This window comes from Bos indicus x Bos taurus, chromosome 11 (genome assembly GCF_003369695.1).
Source record: "Bos indicus x Bos taurus breed Angus x Brahman F1 hybrid chromosome 11, Bos_hybrid_MaternalHap_v2.0, whole genome shotgun sequence".
Lineage (NCBI taxonomy): Eukaryota > Metazoa > Chordata > Mammalia > Artiodactyla > Bovidae > Bos > Bos indicus x Bos taurus.
In genome coordinates this window covers 67643052-67657850 of record NC_040086.1, presented here as the reverse complement: position 1 = coordinate 67657850, position 14799 = coordinate 67643052, and the positions used below count along the sequence as shown (strand labels likewise).

General features: G+C 45.5%; 1 protein-coding gene across 19 annotated transcripts in view; it reads left to right on the top strand.

Moving 5' to 3' along the window:
• AAK1 (AP2 associated kinase 1) overlaps positions 1-14799 on the top strand; it is a 163730-nt gene that overhangs the window by 1370 nt on the left and 147561 nt on the right. The window lies entirely within an intron of this gene.

The window sequence follows — 14799 nt, the reverse complement described above, 5'->3', positions numbered from 1 at the left end:
GGTGGCCTTTTATTTAAAAAAAAAAAATTGACGGGACAGTTCTTGCCTGCCTCATGGAATTGTGAGGATCAGACGAGAAAAATGTATGTGTGAAAGTGCAAAGCTTCACATCAGATGTAGGGTGTGGGGCTTGTGATGCTCCTAAAACTTGAAATACTGATGTGAGGGCTGCAGGGTGGGGTTGGAGAACCTTTAAGAGGGTTTCTCCTCCCACCCAACTTTCCCTCTCCCTTGAGCAGGGCTTAGAGGAAGAGAGGGTTTTCGGGGAATCAGAATGTGTTTTTCCAAGAGCCAAGGCACTTGGTGGGTTTGACTAGGTTTGTTTCCTGACCTAACTGTAATCAGGTCCCCAGGATACAGTTCGGATAACAGAAATTACATGGAATGAATGTGGTTATTTTGAAATCGGTCCAGTGGGCCCTTCTTCCTATTCTTGTCTTTTGATTTTGGGGTGTGTGAGTGTTTTGCCAAAAGAATTACTTGTGAGTGGCATCTGATTTTTGCTTTTTCTCTGTTGGAGAGGATGTTATATAGATCTACTATGTAAATTCCCTACATGTGTGTTCCTCTATATCTACAGACATGTAGGTATATATCTTTATCCCCCAGGCTTTCTGGAAATTATTGCATGTCTCTTTTGGTAACCTTAACCTTGACCTTCATAATTATGCCAGACTCATACTTTTCACAGCCCATTGCCTGCCGAGTGTGCTTTTATTTTTAATAAAAGCAGCAATTTCCTTGGCATGAAGCTATTCAAACTAATTGGATGGGGCCAACCTGCTGTAGGTTGTTTTATCGGCTGACAAGGGATGGGGGAAGGGGAGGCCTGTATTACTGCAGCATGGTGGGGGAACAGTTCAGTTGCTGGGGAAGGAGCCTTTTTGCAAGCTAAGGTTGGAGCAAGGGTCCTGACCCGGGCCTGGGAACTGCCTGTCACGGTGAGTGTTGCTGCTGGTGGGCTTGGAGGAGGAAGAAGCTGTGTCAGGCTCTCAGCTTGTATCAGCATGGAATTCAGCTGGGCCCAGTTTTCTGGGCTTATGGCTGAAGTCTTTACTTTAAAAACAGTGTCTTAAAAAAAACATCTGGCAGTGGATGTCCTTATGAAATTGACGCGCTTTTCCATTCTCAGTGCTGCTCTAGCTGGACTTGATCCGGGGTCTGAGTCACTATCCCTTTGGATCCTTCCTTGTGGGCTTTGGTGCAGGATGGGAGATGCTTCTGTGCCCGCTGCCAGCTCCGCACCCTTGAATCTGATCTGTCTCATCCCTGTGCCAGAGCCCTGGCCCGCAGTGGGATGGAGAAATGGAGAAGTGGTGTGTCTGTGAGAGAGAAATTGGGAGGAATGAGGGGGCACCAGCTCCTTCCTTCCCTCTCAACAGCCTCTACTGACCTTATAGCCCAGAAACATTTTGTTCAGCTAGGATGTTGTCTCGTTAGAGAGGAGGTAACCCTAAGTGGTGCCACTTCTCAGAGTCTGAGTTGATGGGGAAGAGAAAAGGCAAATTTTCCATCTCTGCTGCCCTTTTCTTCCCCAGAATTCATCCCTGAGAACTGTACATCATGCCCTTTTATTTTTAAATGGAACTGAGAGCTTGCAGCTCCGTGTTCATTCATTCATTCAACAAACAGTGATAGAGTGTCTGCGATGTACCAGGCACTGTGCTAGGTTCTGGGGAATATAATTTAAAACTAGATGCTAGGATTTACATACTACTTTGAGAGATGGAAAACAGCCAGTTAAAATCAAGCGATATGAGCCATCATGGAAATTAACTTAGGGTGCAGTTTTAGAGTGCCAAGAATTGCTTGCTGCAGGAAGTGACTGACTGAAGGATGAGTTGGAATTATCCAGGTTCAGTGTCAGCACAGACACTCAGAGTAGCAAGAGGGAGGGCCATGGAAAACTTGGTTTGGCAGTGTTGCCCTCTTTATGTTCTTTGACTCTGATTGAATTTGAATTTGTGGCTCTTAGAAATCTATTGGGCTTCCCAGGTGGCACTAGTGGTAAAGACCCTGCCTGTCATGGCAGGAGATGAAAGAGACATGAGTTTGATCCCTGGGTCAGGAAGATTGCCTGGAGGAGGGCATGCCACCCCCTCCATTATTCTTGCCTGGAGAATTGGTGCTAAGCATTGGTGGGTCAGTGGTAGAATTCTTGCCTGCCATGTAGGAGGCCCTGGTTTGATTCCCAGCCAATGCAAAAGCACTACTATTTGGGCTTCCCAGGTGGGGCTAGTGGTAAAGAACCCTCCTGCCATTGCAGGAGGCATAAAGAGACACAAATTTGATCCCTGGGTCAGGAAGATACCCTGGAGGAGAAAATGGAAACCAACCCCAGTATTCTTGCCTGGAGAGTTCCATGGACAGAGGAGCTTGGCAGGCTACAGTTCATGGATTCACAAAGAGCTGGACACGACTGAGTGACACACACACACATGTATATAGCTATGGAGGAGCCAGTATACAAAGTGCCTGTGAAGTACCCACCAAGTACAAAGGTACTACTAGGGTCTGAGAAGGAGGATACAGGGAGGTTTAAAGTGTAATGCCTGCCTTTAAGGAGCTGTCAGTGAATTTAGGAAAACAAGACAAAGGCAGACTTTCACTCCTACAGTGAGGTGTTTACCAGCGCTGTCTGTGGAATCAGGCAGTGAAAGTGAAAGTCGCTTAGTTGTGTCCAGCTCTTTGGGAGCCCATGGACTATACAGTCCGTGGAATTCTCCAGGCCAGAATACTGGAGTGGGTAGCCTTGCCCTTCTCCAGGAGATCTTCCCAACCCAGGGATTGAAACTAGGTCTCCTGCACTGCAGGCGGATTCTTTATCAGCTGAACCGCAAGGGAAGCCCGGCAATACTAGAGTGGGTAGCCTGTCCCTTCTCCAGTGGATCTTCCCGACCGAGGAATCGAACCACGGTCTCCTGCATTGCAGGTAGATTCTTTACCAACTGAGCTATCAGGGAAGCCCCCAAGGAATCAGGCAGCTGCTGCTGCAGCTGCTAAGTCGCTTCAGTCACGTCCGACTCTGTGCGACCCCATAGACGGCAGCCCAACAGGCTCCCCTGTCCTGGGATTCTCCAGTCGAGAACACTGGAGTGGGTTGCCATTTCCTTCTCCAATGCATGAAAGTGAAAACTGAAAGTGAAGTCGCTCAGTCGTGTCCGACTCTTTGCAACCCCATGGACTGCAGCCTACCAGGCTCCTCCATCCATGGGATTTTCCAGGCAAGAGTACTGAAGTGGGGTGCCATCACCTTCTCCAAGGAATCAGGCAGATCCAGGTTCAAATTCTGGATGTGTTCTCGACCAGCTGTGAAACCTTGGGTAAGACATTTCCAGCCTGTCTTCGATCTCTCTGACAGTGGTAGTCAAAGTGTGGCACCTGGGTCAGGAGCTTGTTAGAAATGCAAATTCGGGCCTCACCGCAGAGGCTGTGTGGCTGTGGGGTTTTAACAAGTTCCTGAAGAGATTCTGCTGCAAGCTGAAGTTTCAGAGCCACTGCCCTAGGGAGCAGTCTTGAAGATTAAATGAAGCGACATATGTAAATTACTCAACATTTTTCAGATGTTGAATATTTGGGAGCTATTATTTTTCAGCCATATAGGCAGATAGTTAAGGAGGAGTAGGGGCAATGTGAAGGCTAGCTTGACTGCAGCTACTCCCCCCCACCGTCCCCCCCAGTGTGTGTGGGCAGAGCCAAATGTTCTTTGCAGAGGCCTCATGGCTCCTTAAGGGATCAAGAGATGTTTGGGGTAGCTATGCTCCTTTGAGGCTCCAGGTGCTGACCTAGCCACCCATCCTAGCCAGGGGTGTCTCAGGCCGACGAGAGTCGTACATCAGGTGCCCAGGGCAGTGGCCGGGTAGTTCAGGGAGGGGTGAGGTGGTGGACTTCAAGCACAGACCCTGTTACCACCTATTCCCACTGACCATCCCTCTTTCTCTTATGTCGGTTTGGTCTGTCCTTTATCGGGGGGAATCGCAGGAACCCCAAGGACAAGCTGCTGGAGCGGAAGATCAGTGGCTTCAGCCCTGCTCACCCTGTCTCACTAACTAGTCCTAGGGGGGTTGTCTGGGAAAGTGAAGGCTCTCCATCACCAGTTCAGAGGATCTGGCTTTGTCTTGGCTGGCTCAGGGTTGGATATTGTTTCTCTAGCTTCCTCAGGAAAGATACCATGATGAGATACTAAAACATGTCTGAGGTAACGGGCATGGGATGTCAAGGGAAGATCTGGTTTAAGCTTCCAGAACAAGCTCAGTGGGAAAAGTGGAGCAATGCTCAAAGGAGGTCTGAGAAGCTATGCTTTTATCACACCTTGGCTAAATGAGGCTTTACATCTAAGCTCCAGACACAGGTAAACGTTGACTACCTGCTGTGTCCAAAACAACATTCCAGAACTGCGTAGGTTTATATAAGGTGGACCAGGGGGCCCTCAGGACAGTATTTTGACCTCCACTAAAAGAATTCAGGTCTAGGGTTAATGAGAACTACCCAGTTAAGTCTCTGTGGCAGTAAACATTGACAGTTTCTCCTACTTACAATGCAAAGTAGTGACATTTAAAAAATACATTTGAAACCAGCTAAACCAACAAATGTGTGTGTATCTATATATGTGTATGTCAGAAATATGTATTAGCAGTATCAGAATGATGCAGGCATGTATTCATTTAGGGAATGTCAGTGCCTTCTCTGTATCAGGCACTGTATTAGATTCCAAAGCTAGAGGATGAATGGAACTTGGGCCTGGCTCTTAAGGAGCTCATTGTTGTTGTTCAGTCAGTAAGTCATGTCTTACTCTTTGTGACCCCATGGACTGCAGCGGGCGAGGCGTCCCTGTCCTCTACTTTCCTGAGTTTGCTTAAATTCATGTCCATTGAGTTGGTAATGCCATCCAACCATATCATCCTCTATTGTCCCCTTCTTCTGCCATCAGTCTTTCCCAGCATCAGGGTCTTTTCCAGTGAGTCAGCTCTTCGCATCAGGTGGTCAAAGTATTGGAGCTTCAGCTCCAGTTCTTCCAGTGGTTATTCAGGGTTGATTTCCTTTAGGATTGACGGGTTTGCTATAAACCAATGAATAATCCTAAGATAAGTGTCCAGTACTTAGCATGGTCCTGGATATAGAGTAGATGGTAAAAAGATGTTATGAGATGATAAAGGAGAAAGGCCCTGGGGTGGAGGGTTTCCAGATGAAGTGTCATTTAAACAGGAATGTAAATTACCCAGAGGTTCCCAATGAGGGTTACCCAAGCCTTTCCAAGCAGAAAGAATAGTGTGTGCGGAAGTGTGGGGTGGGGAGACAGTGTGGTGAGTTCTGGGAATACCAACTAGTCTGGTGGTGTCATTTTGGTTGGTACAAGTTTCCCTTCCAGAATCAAGGAAAGAAGGATACAATGTGATAGAAGGAAATTCTTTTCCATTTCTCCCTGGCTGCGCTGGCTGCTCGCTTTCCCCAGTGGCCCTGGGCCGTCCGAGTAACTGTTGCCTAGCTGTCCAGTAGGCAGTGCTTCCTTCTATGCCTCAGCCCTTTGCCAGTAGTGGGGCGAGGAGGTGGCTGGTGTCTGGGGAAGAGAGGTCCTGAAGCTTCAAATAGATGCAAGAAGCTTGAAGCTGAAGCAGGTAGGGGAGTGAGATGACCAGTGTTACAGGAAGGAATGGACAGGGGAGAAAAGGAGCATGTTTGACCAGACCAGGTGTGTTGGAGAGAAAAGAAAAGGAAATCAGGTCACAGAGAGCTTCAGTGGCAGGCTGGGAGGTTGGCTAGAAGCCTGTGAGGTCTTCTCTTGACGCAATCACCAATTTGACCCCTCCCACTTCAGATGTCTTTGCCTGCTGGGAAGTCTGGTCTTTTAGTGGCAACTGCAGATTTTCAGGGGGTGGTTTGTGAATGGTGTCTTCTTCCTGGCTTCAGGCATGATGACGGTTATAGCTTTGCTAAATATAGCCAAATCTAGAATTCAGAAATGAAATCCAGAATAAGCCATTGCATGCTCAAAGCCTTTCCTTTGGTCTTTCTAACAAAGTCAGGCTCACTTAATGAGAGGTTGTGAAGAGAGAGAATCAGTTTCCCATGGGTTCTGAGTAGGAGGGTCTGGGAGGAGGCTATACTTATACCTCAGGAGCTAAAACTGTGGGTAGAGTACACAAGAAAAGCTCAGTAAATACTAATAAAGTACACATGAAAACACACTCCTGCATCAGAGCAGTCATTTTAACTTGCCGTCTTTGAAAGTTGACACTTCAGAAAGGGGACTGACTGTGCACCTTCATCTTGTCCTCTTCAAAGGATGGATGCTTAAGAAATCTCTGTGACATCTGCATCTGCAGGAGCCAAACAGTGATAATCATAGGAATGGAATTGTCTATTGAAGTAGCATCCAGCACTTGAAGTAGCAAAGCGTGGCCTTGAGCCTCCTTTTCTGGAGCCATCTTCCGGTGTGTTCGGTGTGGTGGTGGGAGCCCTGCGGGGTGATTGGGAGACCTGGGTTTGTTGGTTCAGTAATCGTCCGTGAGCACCCACTCTGTGCTGGATATCATGCAGTGATTAAATAAGACACGGTTCTGCCTTGAGGAACTCACACTCACAGAACTTCAGACACACGAACGAATAGCTCTCAATGCTAAGATAAAGGGTGAACAGGGCCAGGGGGACAGACATGGGGGACCATTGATTTTTGGGTGAAAAGAAGTCAGGGAAAGCTAACGAAGGGTGATACTTGAAATGTGTCTTCAAAAATAAGAACTTATTGCTAGATGGACAGGGTCAACAGAACATTCTAGGCAGAAAGAGTAACACGGCCAAAGATACAAAAGCAGGAAAAATGCACTGCTCACTGCGAGCTGGGTGTTTTGAGGCAACGGTGGTCCACGACTGTGCGGTCCAGGACTAGTGGTTCCGGACTGTGTGGGCCAATGAAGTAGCCGCTAGCCGCATGTGGCTATTAAAATTTAAATGATCTGAAATAAAATACAAACTTAGTTCATCAGACCACTTTTCACTTGCTTAGTAGCTGCATGTGGCTCCTGCCTACAGTTTTGAACAGCACAGATGCAGAAAATGTCGTCATCTCAAAGTTGTAGTGGGCAGTGTTGGTTTAGAAAAACAGTCTCATAAACTTTTTTAATAGAATAGCACTGTCGGTTTACAAACAGTCTGTCCCTTCATTTATGTCTGTCTGTTTATTTATGTCACGTCCTGCTATTGTTGGCTGGACCCTGAAGGCACAGTATATACTTAAAATGAGGTGCATCACTTATGATAGTGGATGCAGATCCATACTTGAAGTCACCTCAGTCAGGTATGGGTGAATCTTGTCATGTTTTATTAGACTGTGGTGGTTTCTGCATTGTCGTGTGACTAATGAAGAGGATGCCCGGAACATTGTCTTGTTGCTCATGTATGCTTGTGTTATCTTTTATCGAAGGTTTCTCTCAGGAATCTTTTTAATCCCCTTGTTTGTTTTATGAGGGCTAATCCATTTAAAACAAATGTAATCAGTAAAGGCACTTAACTAAGCATATGGATGGTGCATCTCAGCCTCTGCTGCGGAGCTTCCTTCTTCCCCCAGGATCCTGTCGTATTTCTCTGAGGTGTGTGACTGCCATTTGGACTCAATGGGAGTGCTAGAGATGGATTTTGTATTAACTATTAGTAAAGATGAGGTCTTGTCTTTTTTTTTTTAATCTTGTTTTTTAAGATGACAGTTACTATAAATATTCTCATGTTTTCTTTCTAAACCCAGTGGATTGTTGTACCTCTGAAGACCACTGGTCTAGAGCAGTGGAGCAAGGGTGATTACACACACCCCCCCCTCCCCACCCCGTCCCTGCAACAATTAGCAATGTCTGGAGACATTTTTGATTGTCACATGTGTGGGTGCGTGTTCAGTCGCTTCAGTCATGTCTGACTCTTTGCAGCCCTATGAACTGTAGCCCGCCAGGCTCCTCGGTCCATGGGGATTCTCTAGGCAAGAATACTGGAGTGCGTTGCCATGCCCTCCTCCAGGGAATCTTCCCGACCTGGGGATCAAACCCGTATCTCCTGTGGCTCCTGCATTGCAGGTGGATTCTTTATGCTGAGCCACGGGGGAAGCCCCCTTTGATTGTCACAGGACGGGGTAATCCTGGCATCTAGTGAGTATGGGCCAGGGGTACTGCTAAACATCCCACCATGCACTTGATCCCCTACCCTCAACAGAGAATTATCCAACCCCAGAAGTCAGCAGTGTCAAGGTCTTCAGCATGATATGCTGGTCAGTGTCGGGAAAGAGAGGAGTCAGCACGGCTTAGAAGGGTCTAGTTTGCTGTGTGACTCAGGCATGTCACTTAATTTTAAAATTCATTTTCTCAGAATCAGCAAGCCAGCAATCTTTCTTAACTTACTATGGTTAAAAGTCTCTATGTAATTTTCTGTGTAAAACAACTACTTCCAGAATAAACCAACAAACACACCAGCAGAGGTAGAATGGCAGGTCTGTGTGGGTCCTGGCTGAGGAGATTCTAACAGTGCTGTCTACTGACTATTTGTGAATTATGAGCTCAAAAAAATTCTCCCCAAATTCCCATATCTGAGCAACCCCAAAATGGGGTTGAAGCACTTTCTGAATTGAATTACTCAAAACAAGGTTCAGTTGGGAAGGGATAATAAAGGTCAGAATGTTATGAGAGAAGATATCGATAATCCTTTGTACGAGGAAGAATTTTCATGAAGAGTCTAATACTTGCAGCTAATGATCTTGGGTTCAAGTTCCTCCACTTACACTACTTATCCATCTGGCTTTGAGGTAGTTGTTGAACCATCGTGAGCCTCTGCTTCCTGGTTTGTAGTAAATGTCCTTCTCTCTCTGTTGGGTTGCTGTGATCATGAAGTGAGAGGCTGTGGGTGTAACACAGAGTGCATGAGACACAGCTAGCCCTGCCAGCCAGGAGGAGCAAGGTTTACTAAGTGTATTTTCTCCCAGCTCTGTTAGAAATGCTGTGGCAGAGAAGTAATGGAAGCCTCAGATCCTGCCCTCCCAGTTGACGTGACCAACACACGGGAAACGAGTGCACCCCACAAGACAATAGCTACTGAAATGCTGGAGTGTGTGGTGTAGTCTCTAAATTTTGGGTGGCTGAGGGAAAGGGAGCAGTGAGGACTGAAGTGGTTAGACGAGGTTTTCTGGAGTGTCATTGTTCTTGAGTCTTTTCTCTGGGACTCCGTCTTTGAGGAACCTTGTTCTAGGGAACACATCTAGTTCTGCACCTTTGTACATTATATTCTTAGTAAAGTTGAAGTAAGTGTTGCAACATTTTTAGTCTCTTTTGAGGAACAAAGTTTTTTACATAGATAAATCATATGTTCCGTGTGTACACCCAAAGCAAAACTTTTTTATTCTATGTGATTTTGAATCACTCAGGAATAATGGATATTAGCACTTTGAGGCTATACTGCCTTCAAGATTTTGTGCCTACTTTCTCCCTCTGTTGCAGGAAGGGGGACCCCTTCCAGGACCTGAAAGAGGGCTCTTGTCTAACACTTGGAAATGAATTGTCCAATGAGACACACATGCTGACAAAGCAAGAGCCTCTATTGGAAAGGGATGCCTGGGTGGAGAGCAAGAGGGCAAGGGAACCAGGAGAACTGCTGTGTCATGTGGCTCTTAGTCTCGGGTCTGATGCCGATGGGGTTAGTTTCCGGGTTGTCTTTGGCCAATCTCTTTGACTCAGGGTCCTTCCTGGTGGCACACCCATTGCCCAGCCAAGATGGATGCCAGTGAAAAGGATTCTGGGAGGTGGTAGGACACATGGCCTCTCCTTTTGACCTTTCCTGAGCTCTTCCTGTTGGTTGTGGCTTACTAGTTCAGTGTTCCCTACCAGGACCTCCTGTCGTAAAATAATTCATGCAGATGGTTACTATGGTGCCTGGTTAAGGTGGGCGGTTTCAGTCAGTGTGTTTCCCCTAATACCTCCTTATTAGCTTTATGGCATTAGTCTATTATGTACTTTAAGCAGTCTCAGTTCTTCTGTTGAGTTATGAACAATTGTTAGGAAAGAGGAATCCTTCTGCCTGAGACTTGAGCCTTGACAGAGGGCGAGTCCCCAAGTTGGAACAAAGTTAAAAGAGTAAAAACTTGGAGTTTCATTTGAGATGCGCTGTGAGTGAATCAGCTTGATCTGGCCATTTTTCTCCTTGGGCTCTGAGTTAACTTTGGCAGCCAATGGAAGGCCATGCCAGTTGAAGCTGTGTCATTTATGATTTCTGAAGAGCCAAGAGATTGTTAGATGAAAGAGTTCATGGCATCCCTATATTATTGTAATAAAAGGCCAAGCATAGCATTGATGTTGGATTATCATTTGTAATTATAATGATCTTAAATAATGATGCCTTTCATCTGGGGCTTGAGTCCTGGAGAAAGCAGTATAATGCCATGTAATTGTTTGGCGCCTGTTTTTAAGGACGCTTATAGCTATTGTACTAGGACCTTTAGAGTGAGAGAAAGATTATTGTCCTTCTGGAACTGAGCATGAATTTGAGAACAAAATGGAGACTTTATTACCCTTCAGGGACAGGAAGAAAGAAGAGGGGCCTCCCAGCTTTACAGAGGTGGCACGTCTCCTGCTAGTATCCTTGACTCATTTACCCTGGTCAGTGAATCTTCTTGGTTCAGGAAGTGCTGATTATCTTACGGGTTTGTTAGACTTGTTTAATTTCCCCTGGGGGTAGCCTCCTAGCCCTGTTTCACAGACCTTTGTCCTCTACTGTTTTTTAGAATCCCTGGAATCTTGGTGGTGGGGGAGTGGACAGTGTTGGAAGAAATAATTCTTTCTGACCTTTCGGCTATGGAAAACCCTGTTTTTACCAGAAGGTGTAGCTCAGTAAAGATTGAGGAAAACCTGATGTTCAGTTCTGTCTTTGCTCCTTGACTGCCTAGATCAAGGGGAGCACCATGGTGTTCTCCTTAGAGGACTTTTCAGAGTTAGTTTAAAAGCATGGGTACTGGAGGTGGGCAGTCCTTGGCTTGAATCCTGGCCCCATCCCTGTGATGGTGGGGAATTTATTAAGATCCTGGCTTGTCATTTACAAAATGCAGATAACACCCTGGGTGGTTGTAAGAATGGATGAAATTCTGTAGAGCACCTAACATAGTGTCTAGCATGTAGTCAGTCTGCAAACAGTAACTCTTAGTATTTAGGTGCATGAATTTTGTTTTTATCAAGCAGTATTTGGTTTGCTGTGTAAAACCTGGTGGAGCTAGAGTCTTGGTGATAAATGAATAGATAATATTTATAGGTAGATATCTGTATCTTCTATATCTATATATCTAAATTTTTCACAGTATCTACAAAACCCCAGGATGAATGAGAGGAGAAATTCAGATTTTATTTTATTTTTTTCCCCACTTAAAAGCCATGTGTGTTCAGCTAACTCCCCCAGCCTGTCAGGTTGTTGTTAGTATCCTGGGTCTCTCTGCCAGAGGAATGCCTGCCCTCCAGGCGCACGTCCACCTTCACATCTTTGTGCTCTAACACAGGTCTCCTGTTTCATTCAGGCCTGTGCTCCCACTCATCTCCCATGAACCATGGATTTAGCTGTTTCCAATGCTCTACTGATGGTGTCCCCTGCATCTGAGATCCCCTTCCCAGCCCACCCACCTACCTTAATCCACGGATCCTTTGTCCTGCCTCACCTCAGTACTCACTGCAGCTGTCAGATGGACATTCCTTCCTTCTGTCCTCCAGTGCCTGTCAGTCTTGCTGGCTCTGTTGACTCTTTGGGCCTGTAATCTCACACTTTTATTTTGCTGTTTCTTCAGTTATATCTACTTTCTAGTGTAAGATAGATAGTTCTTAGGAGGCAGGATATAAACCTTAGATTTATTTTGTATGCAATTAAGAACTCTTAAATTTGAACAGTGCAAGGGTGGGTATTGGAGAATAATTCACTGGGCAGGCACTAGAACTAGATTTGAGAGGTATAGACCTCCTTTATCCCTCTTTTAATTAAAAAAATAGTTCTGTATTTGGAACCTCATTACAATCATAAGAAATCTTCTAGTTTTTCAGTGAAGTTGAAAAACAACAAAATACAAAGCAAAATAGGACATCTTCCAGAAAATCGTGTAAATCTCTCTTTGTTGATTGGATTCTATTATGGGTACCTAATACTGTCAGTCTCAAAAGTAGAGCTGTGAGGTATAAATATCTTAACTTTATAAAGGAACTCTAAAACTAAGGTTAGGTCAAGTATCAAAAACTCAGATATTACTGGAATTTATCTTTAAGCAAGGCATGCATTAATTTTCTAGCTTGTGTAGTTGTAGAAGTGAAATGAAGTGAAAGTCGCTCAGTTGTGTCCGACTCTTTGTGACTCCATGAACATACAGTCCATGAAATTCTCCAGGCCAGAATACTGAAGTGGGTAGCCATTCCGTTCTCCAGGGGAATCTTCCCAACCCAGGGATTGAACCCAGGTCTCCCGCATTGCAGGTGAATTCTTTATCAGCTGAGCCACAAGGGAAGCCCTGTGTAGTTGTTGGCCTGCAATAAATTAGACAGTGACTCTCAACGTGTGTGCAGGGTAGTGAGCATAGGGGCAAGGGGCAGATAGGGAGGGAATGTATAATTTGGAAATGCCCAGTCCAGCCAGGAAAGAAGGGAACCTCAGTGAGAGTGGGGAGTGGTGGTTTTACCCTCTAAAGAGTCAAATTGTAGATGCAAGGGGTTGAGGTGGGGAGAGGACATGCGATTTTTATATCTGTCAAAGAGGATATGGCCTTTGAAAGTTTCATAAATATGGCACAAGCAGTTCAGTTGTAAATTGAGTCTGGAGAGGTGCTGCCTAAAACTAATCCCTGTGTGTAACTTTTGGAACAGATAGGCACTCATTTAAATCTCATCTCAGGCCTTTCTTGACCATCCATTATAAGGAACCCATCATGTTTTAATTTGCCAGGTAGCACATGTCAGCTGATTTTTCTTGCTCGTTGTTTATCTCCTCCCCACTAGAATTTCACCTCCATGAAAGCAGAGCCCTTGACTGACTTGTTTGCTGCTCTGTCCCCAGTGCCTGGCTAGGGCCTGGTACATCTAAAAGCTCAGATGAAAACCAGCTGAATGAATGAGTGAGCACATGGAGGAGGCAGAAGGAATGGCTGAGGATATGGATGGAGAACTGGGAGAGAGTGAGTGAGGGAAATGAATACTAAGTAGATTTAAAAGTAAGAAGGGTGTGGATACATCAGGGTGTAAGAAAGCAGAAAGGTCACCCAGGACGAGGATGGAAGAGCATCTCTTGGATTTGAAAATACGGGGATCATTCATGAGCTTTGTTAAGAACATTCTAAGTGGAGTGATGGAGTGGAATCTAGGTGGGAGTGAAATGAATGAATGGGAAGTGAGGGGGATGCTGAGTCAGGAGGAATTTATTATTATTAAGTGGTGGAAGAGTCTTGAGTACATTAAGTGGAAAAGAAGTGGCCACTAGGGAGGAAGTTGGAAATGTAGTACGGGACGGTTACTATTGAAATAGGGCTGAGGAGGTGATGGCAGGTCATGGATGGAGTCATGGACTTTTATGGAACAGATGACCTTGAAGAGGAGAAAGAGCACTTTATTCACTGACCTGGAAGGAAGAGAAGTAAGAATGGGGGTGCAGGAGAAGGAATTGGTGAGGTTTGGCAAGTTGAGGGAGTTCTTGCCTCATGGCTTCTGTTTTCTCTTGGATGATGTGGGATGGGAGTTGAGTTGGGGGTTCAAGAGAGGAAAGAAGGATATGGAGGAGTTTCCTAGGTTTATGGAGAGAAGGACTGAGACTAAGTAGAAGAATGGCCTGGTCATATGGAGAGCCCATTTGAGATGACTCAAAATAAGAATACGTGTTGTCCTGACCCCTGAATGTTTTATCAGTTCTGAAAAATGCACGATTTTGAATTGGGCTTTTTCTGAAATGCATTATGTATTTCCTGTCTTCTAAATTATATGCCACTGGGCTTCCCTGGTGGTGCAGTGAGTAAGAATCTGCCTGCCGGTGCAGGGGACACAGGTTTGATCCCTGGTCCCAAAAGATCCCACGTGCCTAGGAGCAGCTGAGCCCTTGTGCCACAACTGCTGAACCAGCACTCTAGAGCCTGCAAGCCAAAATTGCTGAGCCCTCGTGCTGCAACTGCTGAAGCTCGCTCGCCTAGAGCCTGTGGTCCGCAACAAGAGAAGCCATCACAATGAGAAGCCGGCGCACCGCAATTAGAGCCCATGCAAAGCAACGAAGACCCTGTGCAGCCAAAAATAAACAAATAAAAATTAAAAGAATTATATACCACAGAGGCAGCATAATATAGGCGGAAAGTACCCTTGATCTGAACCTGTCTGGTGACCACCATGCCCTGGATTCTGGACAAAAGGCTTCCCAGCTCTGTCCATCATCAGGTTCTTGTCTGTAAAATGAGAACGAGATGATGGTGAATTTGCTTTCTCTAACATCTTCCTGTTCTCTTATTTCTCAAATGCATTGTTATTAGAATGTTCTTGTTTTGTTACAGATCTGTTAGGGCCTTTGCATGATATGGGCGAGACAATTTGCTCCTGAATAAATTGGCCCTGGGTTGCTAGGCTTTTTGAATTTCATGTTGTGCTTTTCAGTGTTTTCTGGTTCCTTTCTTAAAAGATTGTCACCTGTCACTTCTTACTGCTACCAGAGTGTCTTCCTGAATTAGTGCCTCTCTAATTTGCCGCTTTTAGTCTGCTGTGGACTTTGAAACTAGGTGACTAAGCTTGTTAGAACCTTGTGTAACAATAAAGAGCCTTTGAGGGTCTAAAATTTAATTAA